Raw genomic sequence first — 15,149 nt, 5'->3', positions numbered from 1 at the left:
GAAGAATATAAATTATTTTGCAAGAATTTAAAATTCTTCAATTACACATACATCCCCTGGGTCAAGGAGGGAATTGCAATTTATAATTCTTAGATAAGAACAAGGTAAAATTAGTGTATGGGAAAACTGGTTGACCTGTGAAGTGTGAGGTGGAAATACAAGCTATCAGATCACAGCCTCTCTTATTCAGTTCAAACTTTTGTTGACAACTAATGGAAGAGAGGGAAGGCTCCTCTCTCTTTTTCTCAGTTGTTTCTGTTGTCATCAGCAAAACAGCACGTAATGGCTTAAGTGCAGAATACTGAAATATTAATTCCTATGCCCTAGTTTTGTGCTCTGTGCACCCTCCTCAAGTGTGATAAGCTACTTATTTTGGTTGCCTGATAAAAAATTGATCAATTCTGACCACTGCAAACCCCTTAAAAAGCCTGGTTTTACTCAAGTATAACTTAAAAGCCAATACAATAAAAGCAGGTTTGGTGCATTCAAAAAGTGGAAAAGCACAGCGCAGTATCCCTAAATAACCAAAGTTTTTAATCCGTTATACTGAATAATAGCAGTTAATTCTTTCAACACAAAAGAGTATTGTCTGAAAATTTCACACGAGACAAAGACTGAGTAAGTGTTATGACTACAGCATTCACAGAACTGAAACATGTGGCACCTATTTCCTTCTGTGTATTCCGGTTTCTGTTTCATAAAGTTTACCTACTGACTTATCAATCTCAAAAATTAATTATAAGCTCAGTACATCTTATTTCAGCACTTATTTCCCATTAGTTTTGGAAATAACAATGACTAAGGGGTTTTTTTAAAGCTAAATCTTCCTTATCAATTCTGCTTTCAATTCTCTTCTGATGTTTATATTTTTGTATCTTTATCATAGGAACAGAGTTCAAAACCTCACATTTGCATAATAGAAGTAATCTAAAATGATTTAATAAAAATTTGTCATTATTCATTTATGGTTTAGACATGTAATCTGAAGAGAAGTCAGTATCTTCTATGATTAAGAGTCACTCTCAAAGATGAACATAAGAACTAACATCATCTTCAGTATAGGAATTTCAAAAAATGGCTTAGGAAATGGTATGTTATTTTAAACAAAGTATTTGTACTTCAGTCTCTTCATCTGGATCACAGACTAATGCATACAGAAATTGCACTGAGGGTAAAATGTTAATGATAATTCACATTAAGTTAAATTACAATGAAAACTTAACTACATTAGTTTCATCATGTGTTGTCCTTCTAGAAGGCGATTGTTAAAAACCCCCAAATTTGAACAGATGATGGCTCCAGATGTTTCACCTAGTTATCTAATGCCTTTAACCTAGTGTTATTTCAAACCTTAGCAAACCTTCATATGGTGAGGCGGTTTCAAACACATCAAAAGAATTAAAACATCACCATATTTTAAGGTAGTCTGTAGCTTTCTGGCTTAAGATTTTTTCACAATTTTAAATACATTTTCAGGTTATTAATTAGATTTCTTACTCTAAAAAAATCTCTTGCTGTTTTGAGAAATCTGGTCTTTTCATTTTTCAGTTCTTAGGAAGTTAGGCCACCACCTCTACATCTGCATAGTTACAGCATTAAGATAGACACACATGGCATTGTTTATCCCTGGGCAGTTTATTCCCCCTCTTCTATGAAGACATCAGGATACTGAAAACTACAGAATACATCAGCGCAAGATTTATTTCTATATCTAATTCTGCTCAACAAAGCCACAGTCATATGCAAGAAAATTTCTAACCAAAAGAACTTTTACCTGTACATCAGACCACAGTAAGCAAACAGATTACACAGAGACTCTAGGAGAAAGCTGCAATTTTTCTGCCGTGCAGTCTAAAAGCACACTTTCATGTAAAAACCAGGCAGTGTCTTCTACTTAAATCTTGCAGATTGAAGCATAAAACTATTTCATTTTCAGTATGTCAGGTGAATGTTGAGTGTTCAGCCCCATACCCAGCAGCCTTTGGCTTCTCCAGTGACACTGATAATCTGCCATATGTGGTATACCCTATAGCAGCACACCCTGGAGGGACTGGACCAACATCAACAGCCTATTTTATAAAGGCCATTGAAAAGCTGACAGATGGCAACAGCTGGGCCAAATTTGATTCAGAGACCCTTTTTAATCAAAAATTTTATACAAAGCTTATGGGGCTTTTCATTACACATTATTTCTTTTTCACTGCATATAATTTCCATTGCCTTTCATGATGCTGTTCCTACTATGCAGTTCCCATACACCTGTCAGATTCCCCAAATAAGGACAGCATCAGACTAGCATAAATGGGCAAACGTCCATGGAATTCAGCAGAGCCACATAATTTCCCCCTTTGGCCTATGTATACTTTTAGTGCAACGCTGCAGGAGTGAAGCACTGGGAGAAGAGGTCATACAGAAACAGCCTCTCAGCTCCACTGGTTTCCAGTTGAGATGTAGAAGCTTTGCCGGCCTAAATAAAGAGTCCTAGTCCAAAAGCATCTAGAAGTTATGTTAAAATTAGTCACCCTTTCAATTCTAGCATGCTTATTAATTATATATATATTATATATATAGTGCTATATATAAATTTCTGTACTCTGGATGCTACATCAAATACATGAGTTGTTCCTGTCTTCATTCATAACTTTTATCATTAGCATACCTCAAACCTCTCCAAGGCAAGCATCTCAGAGAGGACCTGAAGTCATAACAGAAATATCCTTTAAATCTGTCACACGTACTAACAAATCAGTCAAGCACCAATGCGTCTTTCAAAAATTTTCTTTTTAGCAGATGATTAAAAAGGGACCCACCTCAGTTAACAACACCACCACCACCACACACTAGGCCTGAAATACTGTGGTTATCAGTTATGTCTACTGCTGCTGAATAAGTCACTTAAATGTGTTTGTAATATAACAGGAATAAGTTAATTTTAAATGCTTGAATTAAATTTAAGTTTAATGAATACTTTTAAATTAATTAAATTTTAATTAAAAGATAGTTACTTATGGAGACAAATTTCTATAACAGGCTGGTAAGTGCTCAAATTCATTAATCCAAAATATTTTTCCTGTTGTTTTAAAAGTAATATGAAAAGGCAAGTAAATTATAGCACATTATAATTTGTAAAAATCAAGGAAAAATTAGAAAATTAAAAATTAAGCTCCCTCACATAGGAGGAGGGTGTAGGGGTGGTGGGAGTGAGAAAACCAGAGAGAAAACAACTATCCGAAGAAAAGGATCAGGGCATCAAAACGATGACTGAAGCTGCATAGATGGTATTGGTTGGAGATTTCACACCATTTAAACACACTAGCATGGTCTCCTAAATTAAACTCAGCTGAGCCAATTAGTTGGGCAGCTCCAGTGTTTGCCAGCACAGCAGGAGCAGATGACAATGAGGGCTCTGTAGCGCCAGGGAGGTGGCAGAGTGTGTAATACTGTAAAAGACTAACATGAATGATACATTCATTCTTCTCAAAAAATTCTGAGGTCCACATTTCTGTTTGGCCCTCCCCTCATGATGAAGTAGGCAATAAAACCCAAAGAAGCTAAAATTGTCTCCACTGGGAGCAGAATTAAGACAACATAGAGCACTTCACAACAACCTCCTTGTTTGCACTCAGCAAGCAACTTCCTGCCTGAAAGATGGCTGTGACATGCGTGCAGGGTATCATTCCTGAATCAACCTCCTACTTCTTTATTTTCTTCTGGTTTAACAAAACTTTAGGGTATGTTACTGCTCATGCAGTAATATTGCAGAGGAAAAGTTACCATATTTACTTCAAATGCATAATTTTCCCTGACTCTTAATATAAAACAACTTTGTAATAAGAATCATGATGTACAAAAAACTTGCATGGATCTTTCATTCTAACTTCTACAGTCTTTCACACAAAACATTTTTGTCTCTGTCTTGCAGAAGTGCCTTTCAGGTAAATCAACAGAATATCTAATGTGAATAGCTACTGACTCAAAGCAGGAAAAATATATATTTGTGCTTAACATTTTTGTCTGTCCCTGCTTAATTATGTATTTCCAAGGCATTTCTAAAACCTTGTTTGACTTTTATAAATTTTTATTAAAACATGATTAAATGTTCCATGCATGTTAACTATATAAATATAGATAGAACTACAAGAAATAAAACCTATAAGAGCCACATATAACCCAGTATTGTTACTCAGAATAATCTGATCCATTGCCAAGGACAGTCTGGCAGATACAGATCTTTCTGATGGCATAAGCAGGCTTGCTGTAACCCTACTGTCTTTCATTTCTTTCTACTGGCACAGCACTAATGCTATGTTTTACTTGCTCAAAATAGCAACAATGACACATACTACAGAAACATACAAGTGACTAACGGGGTAAGTAGCTTTATTCTAGATTTTTATCCACTACAGGACAAATAGGGATATTTGCACATTACAATGAGCCAATTATTGGTACAAAATAAACTGCAAAGAAAAATGTCCATCTAGTTTCCTTGAACACCGAACAAGAACCACATGGAAGAGAGCTGAGGATTATGATCAGCAGGGAACTAGTTGAAAATAGAGTAGAATAAATTCTTTTTGCAATAATGTATTTAAGAGCTACAGATTTAAGCAAAGGACATAGCAAGTCACAAGAACATTCAATGACTTGGTAGTATGGCAATAATCTATCAGTTCCAAGAGAATTGCCATATCAGTGTCAATTGTGAACAATGAACAATTTTTCTCCCATAGCTTAAAGTACTCTGAAAGCAATTTAATTTTAAATGTATTTTTTAAATTTTAAAAATAATTTAGATAATTTTGACCCCAATCTTCTTACTTCTCCATGCAAATAATCTTACTAATTTCATGTAGCTAGACAGCAGTAGCTAGTTCATGAAAACATGTAATATTCACTCAAATAAATTCCCAGTGTCTCCATAACCAGTGTATTGTTTCTCAATCCAGTCCACTTCTGAAAACAGTGGTGACTGTTCAGAACATGCAATTTTAGGTAGCTCATGACAGAAGCTCCCAAGAGCTCGCCTTTGCCACCCAGTCCATGAAGCTGTTTCCAAAGTCCCGCTGCCTATAGGCCGGTTAAGTCCTAACCCATGAAATGCCCTCTCTACAGGTCCTTTCAGTCTGAGAAACAAGAGTCATCCTGACATCAGAGAACATTTAATATAATATAAAGACTTGATCCATTCAATACAGAAGCATCAGGCTTCACTTATACATGCAGAAGCTTTTTCCGAATCACTGAACAAAATTCCTATGCATTAGTTCAGTGTCACTGGCAAAGAACCTAATCAGTGAAGATACCAAGAGATTCTCCAGGTATGCAGAATAAGGTTAGGTATTTCTAATTATGTCATTCTTTTAGTTTGGAACTGTTTTTTCACTTTAAAATATATTAGATTTGGTACTAAATTAATATTCCCAGCCAGTGTACAGTTTTATATCCTTCTGGAATTTTGACATAATTAACTTGGGAAAGTATCTTAAGTGTTATGGTGTAATTTCCCTTGTACAATTTTAGATGGCATTTTTAACCAATAACCCAGATCAATGGGCACTTAGATGACATTTGGGCGTTGCCACAATACAAGTATGACACCTTTCAGAAGAAACGCTTGTACTATTTAACGTGGGACCAAGAACAAAGGAGTATCTTCATCTTTCTCCAGAGTAGTGTACCATTATGCATATAAATCTGAGCATTTATTTTCATACATTTTATATAAGAATTGTACAGCAGTAATTATCATTTCCTTGTCGGTGTTCAATAGCATTATTATTGAAGATCATTCATACCTCTAATTTTTCAGATTAATCAGATAATAAAAATGAGTGATAGTGACAGCTTGGTATAAGAATATAACTCACAATGCATCAACAAAATCTACCCAGATCTGTGCAATTTCTCTTTTTTAAACATCCATGTATTTGTAAACAGTGACAGTAAAAATACCTCTAAAAGCCCGGACTGGTCATATAATGAAAGAGGCTTATAGTAAGTCAAAGAAAAAATAAAGGAAGTTTTCAGCAACCTTTGAAGATATTTAAGTTAAAATTCCTGACCCTGACTAGTTGTGAAATGTGTAGAACAGAGTAAAAATAATGTGGTTTAGTGAAAAATGCAATTTTAGATTAGCCAACAGTGTTCACGTATTTTTTCAAACCTAGTAAGTAGTTTTGGACTAGAAGGTTCTACACCTTTGGTTTGTTTATGGCTTCAACTTTAAAAAAAGTTGAAAGTGAATAAAAAAGTTAAACAAGTCAATTAGTAACAAGGAAATTCCAGCATAACACTGTGAGTGTAATTAGATCAAATAAAATATTTTCTTCAACCCACATACTCAAAATATGACTCACATCCCCCTAAAGAAAAAAGCAGGTATGAGGCTAGTGCGAACAACTCTGGGAACTAGACTCTTATGACTGAATGGCTTCATTTAATTGCAAAAGATAAAAAGTAACAAATCAAATTACAGTCCCTGCAATAAGATTATCAAGGTTATTTGGGAGTTTTTTGTTTGTTTGGGGGCTTTTTTGTTTGGTGGGGTGTTTTTTTAACTTCTGCTCTTCTGTCACTTAATCTTCTATAATATCTGAAGATTAGAGGAATATAAAAAAACCAGAAGGGACAGTATGAGCAGTAAAAAGTCCATTATATCTGGTAATAAAATCTTTTTTTAAAAAAAGCTGTTTAAAATTAAAAGTAAATTAATGTATTGCAATTAACTAAAACAAAGACAGATGTCCAACAGCATGACAAGTTTGAATCCCTACCAGTCTCTTTTACAACCTCTCCTCCAAAATTTTGCTCACATCAACAATTAACCAGAAAATTAAGTCCCACTGAGAGACAAAGTCCCCAAATGAATCAAGGGCAGACAATACAGCTCGTTCTTAAAGTGGTATTCAACCACTTATTTAAAGACTGCATTTTAAATATGTCTAACCGTATTAATTGCATATATCTTAAGCTGTCATATTTAAAAACACCAGGAGAGGTCTGATCTTAGTGTCTACTTATTTTTGATACACTCTCTAAAAAAACACTGAGAGAATGACAAGTTAAAAAGTACTTACTTGATATATGTTTTCAAGGTTCACAAGGGACATGCGGCCTTTCATGATTATTAGATGATTACAGTCAACACAGAACTGCTACACAAGATAATACAATTTGGGTATGAACCACTGCCAAATTGTTCACTCAGTACAACCTGGCCATTTTGCCATAAGAGTGAACTGTAAGAGTCAGTCTGCTGTCAACTTTCTTCAGTGTACTTTCTTCTGAATTTTATATGAGCACAGGACACATAAAGAGCATTTATGGCTCAGCAGTCATATAAAGTTAAACAATTGGTGTTAGGAACTTCTATTTATAACTAATATTTTGTAGGCCTCCATTTTTTTGTGTATTCTATACATAGCCACAGTAGCTACAAGTGAAAAGAATAGTTTATATAAAAAGCTAAGGATCCTTTCTAAACGTAATATATTTTGAAATAAAAGTATCACTCCAACACAGAAAGGAAAGCATACACTAAACAGTGAAGCCTGTTCTCCTCTCTGACTCAGCTGAGAAGAAATATGAAGATAAAGAACGTTGCCAGCTGACTTCAGCCAGGTCACTGCTACGGAGACCCTCTGTTTCCTCTCCCTTAACAAGTGGCCTTGTCATTGCTAACACAGGCATCCTCATCAAATCCATAGAAAGCAGGCACACTATGTTTCTGATACACCATTACAACAACCTCATGTGTCCTCCCACCCATCAGCTCTTTAGCAATGAATTTCTGAAAGAAACATCCAAACATCATAAAATCACAGGATCATAGGACAATTCAGGCTAAAGCGGTTCTCAGACAATCTCCTGCTCAAAGCAGAGGCAGCTATGAACTCAGGTTACTCAGGGCTCTACCTATTTGGGTCTTCAAAACCCGTCAGGATAGAGGTGGCTCAGTCTCCCTAAGCATCCCAGTCAGACCTTTGACTGTCCTGGTGAAAAAGTTCTGCCTTATATGAAGTCTGAACCCTTCTTGTTTCAATTCCTATCTGTTGTCTCTCCTTCTCCCACTACAAAGGGCCTGGCTCCATCTTCTCAATCCCCTCCTCATAGGTACTGAGGGGCTACTGCTTTGTTCACCCCAAACTGTCTAGTTCCAGGCTAAACAAGTCCAGTTCCCTCAGTTTCTCCTCACGGGCAAGTAAGTGCTGCAGCCCCCTGACCAATCTCACTATGACGATTTTTATACAAAAACAGGCCCATTCGTTTCCGTGGATTAATATTTAGGTTCTATTTTGCAAATTATGGCTAAATTGTGATTATTATGGCCATTTTGTCTCTGTTCCTTGAATTTCATGTTGTACTGAATTTGCATAGTGTAGTTGTAGAATTGATTTCATTCAGGAAAGGTAGAATAAAACGAACAGCCTACAAAGAAACACAGCCTCAAAATACAAAAATAGTAAAAGAGAAAAGCACGTCTCACCTCAGGAGTCTAGTTATCTACTATATTTTACCTGCAAAGGCCAACTACCTGAATGAAATGAATATATATTTTGTGTAGCAGAATACTTAATGAGGGAAGAATTTTTTTATTTTTTTTTAAACCAGCTGGAACTGTTTTTTTACATAGACAGTAAATGTAATACCACAAAAAATAATAGAGGTTAATCATTTAGGAAAAAAAGGCAACTTACACCTCCTTTCTGTCAGGCTCCTTCTCATGCCCAGCACATGAAAAGCAAAGGTGACTGTGTAATAGCTGAAATAAGCATCCTGACAACTGAACATATCAGATGTACTTGACTATGTCTCATATTTCCACATGCTGTAGCTACATCAAAGCCATCCAGTCTCTCTGGATTAGCAGATAGCTGAAAATGTAGGCAATTAATTTTTTTCAATTCCCTTGAAGGCTGCTACCAGCCCAGCAAAACCTAGATGTTATATTAGCCCTTTGTTCTCAATAGGTCTTCTTAAAAAACCCAGCAAATTTTTACAGTATTTCTCTCAACTTCTCCCTGCTGCTTCACTGTATTCTCAGTGGGATCAGTACCATACACAACATCCCAGTGACTTTTCTCCATGTATGTAATGTGATTAAGAAAATACTTGGTACTTTACGCCATGTGTTGTGTTTTCATAATAAATAATTGGACATTTTATCTCTTGGTATTAAATCTACAATGGCCATGAACAAATACAGTCTATTCAATGACAAGCATATCTAGCTTATTCCGCATTTTTAGTAAAAAACAGGACATATTTAATTTCTTCACAAAACAGAACCCCAAGATTAAACACTCATGAAATTATTTTTTTAATTTTGAGAAATAACAACCTTAAACACATCTACACAATATATCCTGTATCAACAGTCTTCAACCTTTTTGTAAGAACGTATTTCCCCCTCTTTTCCTCACTGCACTATTTGCCAACACTTTCTCTTCATGTCTTGTCTCTAACCCTGCAATGTCTCAGTAATGCATCTTCCTCACTAGTTGGAAGCTGGTGCAACAGCCATGGAGATAGAGCTGTGTAACCATATTGATGGATATCTCTAGCAGGACTGTTAGCTCAGGTGCAACATCCACAGTAATTCAACTGTTGGATGTACTATAAACATCCTACGTACCTATACCATAAACAATTATGGAACAGAAAACAGTGATAGCTGAGAACAACAAATTCTCCTTGTGCTTGGTGTTGCACAAGGAGACTCAGTGCTGCATAGTCACTGATAAAAGCACTTAGATCTCTTTACAGTCTAAACACACAGAAAAAAGGACAGTGGAGGAAACTCTAGGCCAAGAGAACAAATTGGTTTGATTCATTTCACACAGCCAGAAGCAGAAGAACTGAGTAGAAAATCGATGCCCTAAACTACCTGGCCAGAGTTTGAATTCTTTATATTCTCCTTCCCCCTCTGGCTTCATAAAAGTAGTATCATATGCATTTTTTTAGGCTGTCCTAGAAAGCAAAGGCAGCAATAGAACTTACAGGGTACTGAGAGAGTTTATTCTAGTCCAGAAAATTAACTTTTCAGATGTGAATGGAAAGTAGCAGGTTTAAAGGTAAGTAGCGTTTCTCAAGTATACTTTTCATAAAGGAATTGCTGACCAGTAAGCAAAAAGAACTCTAAAGATTAAAAAAATTACTTAGTTAAGCTTTTATTTTAAAATATTTTTAATATGTAGAAATTAGTTCAAGCAAACAATGTGTCCCTGCTGCCTTGCACTAAATCAGGTAGTTCCATTCTGAGGAATAAATTTAACACAATGTTTTCCCAACTAATTTAGCCTATTCATTTTATTTTTACAGCGAACTGGAATCCTGTAGTGCTAATTTTTTTGCAATAAGCTTCTAAGTGGTGAAAATTCTAATTCCACATGTTATGTTACTAACACTTCATGGTATTATAAATTATTTTTCTAATTCTGCATAAATAACACTTCATGCCTTTAGAAATGGTTTTTAAAAACTTAGTCATTCTTCACCTAAGAATATGACAAGATAGGAACACACACAAAGAGAAAATATTTATGTGAAGGAGATAGATGTAATTGAATTAATGGACAGATCATGGAAGGAATGAAAGTATAAAGATATTAGACTGAAAGTTGTGCTTTTTGACTCAGAACAGTTGATTATTCCTTCACTTGGGTCCTCACACTACTTCCTTCAGCCCTCCCTCTGAGAGTCCTTCATGTTATTATAGTACTGGAAGTAAAGATGGCCACAGGTTTTGAATCCCCGGATTGATATATCCTTGAAAGCAAAAATGGACAGGTCAAGTTTACTACTTTTTGAATACCAAATAATGAAGAAAAATAAACTATAAAATAAGAAAAATGTTAACAGGCGTATCATTCTTGTTTCTTTCAACCTCTTCACTGTCCAGATTCATGCCTTTAAGTTATGCTTGCTGTCACCATTTTTCAAACAATTCAATTCATATCAATATATGTTTTAAATGTTTATTTGTACTTGATATTGTAAGAACTTAAGCAACTCTGATATTCACTGCAAGCATAATGACAAGGAGGTCTAACTACAGCAGGGGTTTGTTACATTTTTCACCTGCTTACACATATTTGACAAGCACTAATTTTAAGATATGAGCCTGTAAAAACCTAAGGCAGCCTTCAACATATCACTTACACCATAGTAAGAGAATTATTCCTCATCCTTTTTATGTCAAACCAGAGGATTAAGAGGCAAATATTTATTTACTTGAATTGCACATGCTGCAAACCAGCATGAGACTGCTCCTACCAAATAGCACTTCTACCCTTAAACAAAATTTAAATTTTGCTGACAAATCTGTTATGTGAATTTGGAAGTGTACACAGATCACAAAAGTCCCATTTTAAAATGCTTGAAGTCACTTAACATCATAGAAGGGAAAATAAAAACTTCCCACAAAGCTGTCCTTCACGTAACATTCAGGATTTAAACTCACATCTGAGGAAACATCACTGATTTTAGAGAACTTGTGAAGTGTATAGAATCCATGCTTAACTACATAGCAAAAATTACATCTCAAAAGCAAGTTACAGTCTTAGTTCACTCCAAACCATTCCACTAAAAAAAATATAAAATATTAGAATAGTACCTCAACAAAATAAATTACTTTCTGCAGCTTTAAAAATATTTTATTGAAAATAAAAAAGCAATGGACGTCGTTCACTGAAATAAATTATTTCATATTTCAACTGCAGATTCAAGTACGTTGTTCACAGCATAAAATATACATGAATATAGCTGGAAAATTGCATTGTTTTCATTCTATTCTATTCTTAAATGATGGACAGTCAGCACATGGGACAAATTACTATAGTATCACTGAGTTTAGTTCTACTGATTCAAGATTTACTATCTCTTAGAAATGTCTCCAAAAAGGTGTTTATTAGCAATGTTTTCCATATTACCTTCACCAGAGTTTGTTGAGATGCAGCACAAAGATTTTTATCAATTAAGAACTGATGATGAATCAAAAACATCTATTGACACTTTCATTTCACTAACAGTCACATAAGGATTTTTTTATAAATAGACAAGCTTTGAAATTCCATAACTGAAACATTAGCAAAAGCTTTTAGAAAAAAAATTGATTGTTCCTGGATAGATACTTAGCTTTGCAAGTAAAAGTAAAATTCATTGTTTGCCTTCAATGATCACTGAAGAAAAAAAACCTGCATGAAACTTCATGACCAATTCTTACAAAAAGAAAATATTTTTGAGGTCAAAACCATAACATTGTTATGACATAGTATAATATCAAAGAATAAAATGTGGAAGCACAGACTGTTACGTTTTTGAACTTCCTGTAAAATTTGTCAGATATAATTAGATCTTGTTAAGAAAAATAGTTTATCATTCCTAAATTATTGCATTTTGTTTCACTGGGGTTTTTTATTTGATTCTGGATTCAGTTCAAATGAAACAATTGTTTCCCAGAATTGTCAATGACTCTATATTGCAATTCTATCTTTCACAACAATTAGGATTTTACAGGTGAAGATGAAGGTTTTTAGCAGAGTAACAGGAAGGTCCAAGAAAACTGCGTCTCTCAGTTTCCCCGTCATGGACAGGGCTGCTGGATAACAGCAATTCCCGCAGTACAATTTGTTTGAATTTGGCACAGATCTTTGCTATCTTGAATAGAAAAATTTTATACATTGGTGTTTTGGTGTTCTTTTTTTTTTTTTTTTTTTTTGTAGAAAGCTTTGTTTTATTAGATTATCTGGCTATCACCAGCCCTAGTTCTGACAACACAACATTAACAAGTTATGAAAGTTTGTGGGTTTTTTATTAAATGTTAATAAAGCAAGGTTTCATTAGTTTCAAAGGTGTGTGACACAAAATCTACATCCATAGTCAGAGCATAAGAGCAGTTACTAATTTTGGGACCTACGGGATTAGCAATTCCAGTACCTCCCATTTAGTTTTATCTCTAGTGTTCTGCACAGCCCAGGCGTTTAACAACTGATACTATTTTCCTAGCAACTTTGGTTACAACCTATAACCTGTTTTAATTAAATATTTTTTTAATTAAATAGACATTTACTATGATAATTCAGCACGATAAAGTGCCAGATTCCGTCCCTGTCCTCATGTGTATATTTGCACATCCACAACAATATTCTCCCCTAATTTTCCAAAGATCAAGCCTTATTTATAAAGAAAACTATTCAAAACAGTTCCAATTTATTTCAAATTAATATTTTCCCTAAGTAATCTAAAAGCCCAAATGAGTATCATCAAACTATAATTAGTTGGTTACTTTACTTGCTTCTTTCTGGCTTCAAGTAATTTAGCATATTTAGGTGTAATAAAGTTTATCTCAACGTTCTCATTCATTACTCGTTTTGTCTGCCAGAAGCAACTTACATTCACTGTCCATGCATTAAAGTCTAATTTTCTTCCTAACCACTTACTCCCTCAATGACACACCACTCAGCAGCTACTAAAAGCTCTATTAGAACAGTCTGAACACTTCTTGAACCTTCAGTCTTCTTTTGAGACATTAACGTTGCCTACTTTTATTCCACTACTGTCAAAATTACTAAGGCAGGCAAGCAAATTTAATTGGCAAAAATTTCAAGAAAAAAACCCCACAAACAAAAAAATCCCTCAAAACCCTCGTTTATGAACTTCAGGGACTAACCAACAGAGGTCACTGTCAGAGTGATTTTTTTTTTTTTTATGCAGTCTTAATCTGAAGTCTGAGCATTTATCACACTAATTTTACTGGATGACGAGCAACATCCCTTAGGTCAAAATCAGCATCTCTGGAATCAGTTGTGCTATTCCCAATTTTTTATTCTACCTTAGGTTATGATCACAATGAAAAGATTCTTTTTTTTTTGCTTTTAAAGACTACACAGTCCTAACTTATTAATAAATCTAATCTTCAAGAATATAAATTTTAAAAAGCAGTAGGTGATTTGTTATAAACAACTACAATGCTTTATGATTTCACTTACAGTTCAGATTTTTTGATCATGCATCATTTTCACAGTGAAATGTTTAACACCGATGAAATTGGCATGTTTTAAATCTGGGTGACAGTGAGTTAAAAACGATATTCGGAGTTGTAATTTGAAAGATAATTTCCATATTTATAATGTTGTACTAAAACCATTTTTTTTCTGTTATTAATGCCACTGCTTATCAATAGAAACAAACAAACAAACAGGCTAGACAGTTTCACAGTTTGAAGCAAAGAAATGGGACTTTGTGTTCAGCCCCTGGATGTAAGTGGACTGACAACTACTGGATTTGCTGTGGTGCAGCTGAGAATGCATGCTCCTCTGAACTGCTAAAATAACGATGATTTGGGAGAGTTTTTGGTCAAACTTCATTGGAAATGGATTTTCACACACTGGTGTTGAGACACAGCTGACCTTTAAAATAACTAGACTCACACTGGAACCTGGAGCCTTTAGCAGGGTATCACAGAAAAAAAAACCCCAAACAATCAACCAAAAACCAAAAAAAATGAAGAAACGCAAGTCCTGTAGAAACAGGTTATATCTTCAGTCCTTCTCTTCAAAGAGTATTGTGTAGCTGCAGCACTTACTTACTATTTAATTTAGGGAAATCCTTTGAAGGAATCTCTCTTTAAAAATATATAATACAATCCACCCAAAAGAAGGAATGTAAGTTTAATTAGACTTGTACCAACCTGCGGGGTCAGCCATACAACAGTCAGTTGTCACACACTGGCTATGAGGCTAAAAATTACTTAAAGGACTTTCAGGCTTAGGAGTGTTTTGGCTAGAAACAAGGTGAGATCAACTGAATCGATTTGACAACATTCTGTTTCTGTGATAGTGAGAAGCCCTCACAAAATGCTATAGGATTTTGGAAGGCTATTTGGAAAGGACATCTGTCTGCATTTTAATAACAGCAACTCTGTTTCATCACCAATGTTGTTCAAAAATAGGTCTGAAAGGAAATTCAGGATGTCTCCAGTCCATCCTCCTGCCTAAGGCAGAACCCATTATACCTGTGTCATTCCTGATAAACAGTTTTCTGTCCTAATCTTAAAGATCTATAGTGACAGAGATGCAACAGCTTCCCTGGGGAATCTTTTCCATGCTTCACCATACTCAATGTTTTTTCATTATGCTTAGTCTTAA

General features: G+C 34.9%; 1 protein-coding gene across 2 annotated transcripts in view; it reads right to left on the bottom strand.

The window, feature by feature from the left end:
- Positions 1–15,149, bottom strand: part of CLSTN2 (calsyntenin 2) — a 400,483-nt gene that overhangs the window by 218,916 nt on the left and 166,418 nt on the right. The gene's annotated exons all lie outside the window — the stretch shown is intronic.

The sequence above is a fragment of the Athene noctua genome, chromosome 8 (genome assembly GCF_965140245.1).
Source record: "Athene noctua chromosome 8, bAthNoc1.hap1.1, whole genome shotgun sequence".
Lineage (NCBI taxonomy): Eukaryota > Metazoa > Chordata > Aves > Strigiformes > Strigidae > Athene > Athene noctua.
Note: the sequence above shows the minus strand (reverse complement) of the source record. Positions and strands in the feature narration are given on the sequence as shown.